The sequence below is a fragment of the Arachis ipaensis genome, chromosome B08, assembly GCF_000816755.2.
Source record: "Arachis ipaensis cultivar K30076 chromosome B08, Araip1.1, whole genome shotgun sequence".
Taxonomy (NCBI): domain Eukaryota; kingdom Viridiplantae; phylum Streptophyta; class Magnoliopsida; order Fabales; family Fabaceae; genus Arachis; species Arachis ipaensis.
The window spans coordinates 36,061,886-36,065,243 of NC_029792.2; positions in this window are offsets into that span (position 1 = coordinate 36,061,886).

Below are 3,358 nucleotides of genomic sequence, written 5' to 3' on the forward strand. Positions count from 1 at the left end.
GCGTGTTCATCTTTCCCTTTTGGGGTGGTGAATCATCAATTTCAACTAACTCATACTCAGAACTAGGCTCTAAGACATCATCAAGTACCTCAGCTTTCAGAACCTCTTGAACAAGTGGTTCAATAATATCTATTTTTAAACACCCTTCAGAATCATTAGGATGCTTGAGAGCTTTATAAACACTAAGGACCACCTGTTCTTCATTGACCCTCAGGGTTAATTCACTCTTTTGCACATCAATCAGAGCTCTACCTGTAGCTAAAAAGGGTCTACCAAGAATATTAGAGGATTTTACATCCTCTTCCATCCTAGATCCTGCATCTTTTTAGGAATGTTATGTTGAATAATAGCACTGCATTTCTTGGTTAACACCACTGTTTCTTGTTCCCTCCAATTCCTCTTGTTAGTCAATAATTCTTTCATAAATTTAGCATAAAGAGGCATTTGCTCAAGAGCCTCTGCAAAAGGAATGTTGATGTGTAGCTTCTTGAAGACTTCTAAAAATTTGGAAAATTGCTTGTCCTTGGAAGCCTTCTGAAGCCTCTGATGATATGTCATTTTTGGCTTGTATTCAGGAGCCTTTGGCAATGTAAGATATGCGTCAAGAGAGTCTGGGAATGGGTTGTCTGCACGCTTTGGGGGGGCGTGCTCTACTTCTTCCTTCTTCTCCTCTAGAGTTACTGGAGTTTCTTTTTCAACTAGCTCCTCATTGACCTTGGTCTCAGAACCAGCCACTTTACCACTTCTCAATTGAATAGCCTTGCAATCTTCTCTTGGGTTCACCACTGTATCACCAGGAAATGTATTTGAAGACCTCTCAGGCATTTGCTTGCTCAATTGGCCCATTTGCACCTCCAAGTTTCTAATAGATGCCCTGGTTTCCAACATAAAACACCTCATCATCTCCCAATTAGAATCCTGTTGGGGTTGAGAATTTGCCTGTTGAGGTTGTTGTTGTGGATGAGATTGAAACTGGTGGTTATTTTGATTATTCTGTTGGAAGCCGCCCTGAGAATTATTGTTGAAATTCTGTGATCTCTGAGGTTGGTCTCTCCACCCAAAATTTGGATGATTTCTCCACCCTTGATTGTAGGTCTTAGAGTATGGATCATTGTTGGGATTCCTAGAGCCACTCCCTATGTAGTTGACCTGTTTAGAAGAGGATTGACCATAATCATAATTATCATTGTGCACAAAATTACCTGTCATGTCATAAGGGACCTCTTGAGGTGCATTCTGAGTGTTGACAGTTGAAACTTGCATTCCACTCAACTATTGAGTAAGTAGATTTATTTGCTGAGACATAAGCTTGTTCTGAGCAAGATAGTATTAACAGCTTCCACTTCCAACACGCCTCTCTTCTGAGAGGTCTCAGAGTGCAAAGGATTCATGTTGGAGGAATATAAGTATTGGTTGTTAGCAACCAACTCAATAAGCTCAATAGTCTCCTCTAGTGTCTTCTTCATGTGCAAAGAACCACCTGCAGAATTATCCAAGCGCATCTTGGACATTTCACATAAACCCTCATAAAAGATATCCAGCTGAGTCCATCGAGAGAACATGTCCGGAGGGCATTGCCTAGTAAGTAGCTTAAATCTCTCCCAAGCTTCATAAAGGGTCTCACCCTCTTTCTGTCTGAAAGTCTGAACCTCCATCCTTAGCTTAGTAAGCTTTTGAGGTGGGAAAAATTTAGTCAGAAATCCAGTGACTACCTTGTCCCAAGTATCCAGACTCTCCTTGGGTTGGGAATCTAACCACAGTTTTGCTCTATCCCTCACAGCAAATGGGAAGAGCATGAGTCTGTATACCTCAAGATTCACTCCATTGGTCTTCACAGTATCACAAATCTATAGAAAATCCGAAATAAATTGATTCGGGTCTTCCTGAGGGAGTCCATGATATTGACAGTTCTGTTGCACAAGAGTAACTAGCTGTGGCTTCAGTTCAACGTTGTTTGCAACTATAGGAGGCACCATAATACTTTTGCCATAAAAGTCTACATTAGGAGCAGTGTAAGAGCTAAGCACTCTTTTAGGTTGCTCATTCCCAACTGGATTTGCCACATTGGCATTAACAGCATTATTATTATTATCCATGTTGGACTCTGTAGCTTTGTAAAGTCTTGCTTGTTGTAAACGCCACCTAAAAGTCCTTTCAGGTTCAGGATCAAAGTCTAACAGAGGTTTCTTGTCCCTGTTCCTGCTCATAAACAGACAGAAGACAAGAAAAGATAGAATTCTCTATGTCAGAGTGCAGAGAATTTCCAGTGAGATAACATGTGTAAAGAAATAAAATAAAAAATATGCTGAATAAAATAAACACTAAAATTCAAAAATTACTATTAAAATTAAGACAAAAATTTTGAAATTGTTAGGCAAATTAAATAAAAAAAATTAAAATAAAAAAAATTTGGAACACCAAACTTAAGTTCAAAAATTAAGAATAAAAATATTAGTACTAATTTAAATATATATATATATTATATTTTTTTTTCGAAAATAACAAAGCTTAAAATTTAAATGAGACTAATAAAATAAGAAAAAAATAAAAATATTAAAAGAAAATAAAGAAGGAAAAACGAAAATGAACTAAAATGAAATAAAAAAAGAAATGAAAGAAGGTGGAAACAATCACAATTGACGTTAAAGAAATAAGAAAAAAATGAAATGAAGACAGGGGCTTGATGAACGAATAGGAAGAAAAAAATTAAAGGAAAAAAATGAAAAATAAAAATTAATAATACTAAAATAAAACCAATTAAACGAAAAATTATATAATATAAGCAATCAAACAATGAGTAGTTGTCAATCACAATCAATCCCCGGTAACGGCGCCAAAAATTTGGTGCGAAATTTACACCACAAACTAACCGGCAAGTGCACCGAGTTGTACCAAGTAGTACCTCAGGTGAATGAGGGTCGATCCCACAAGGATTGATGGACTAAGCAACAATGGTTGATTAATTTACTTAGTTAGTGATGCCAAGGCATCTTAGGCTAGTTTCACTAGCATTTTTTTGTTAGTTTTAGTGGTTTTATGCATTTTCTTGAGCTTAAAGTAACCAAGAATGGTTAAATGAATAACAAAGCAATGAATCATCCAAACAGTATGATTTTGATGCAAATTCCATGAGTTTTTAGTTATATTACTTGAATGCTATGAATGGAAGATTTCTCATGAAATTTTGCAAGACTTTGATGCAATTGTTTGGATGATTTCAGGGAAGAAGAGGCTAGGCAAGGAAGCAACAAAATCAATAAAGGAAGCTTGAATATCACATGTGGAGTTTAAGTTCCAGTTTAAGCTTAAACTGGAGCTTAAACGCCAGAATCATGAAGGCTAAGAAATGCTGGAACTG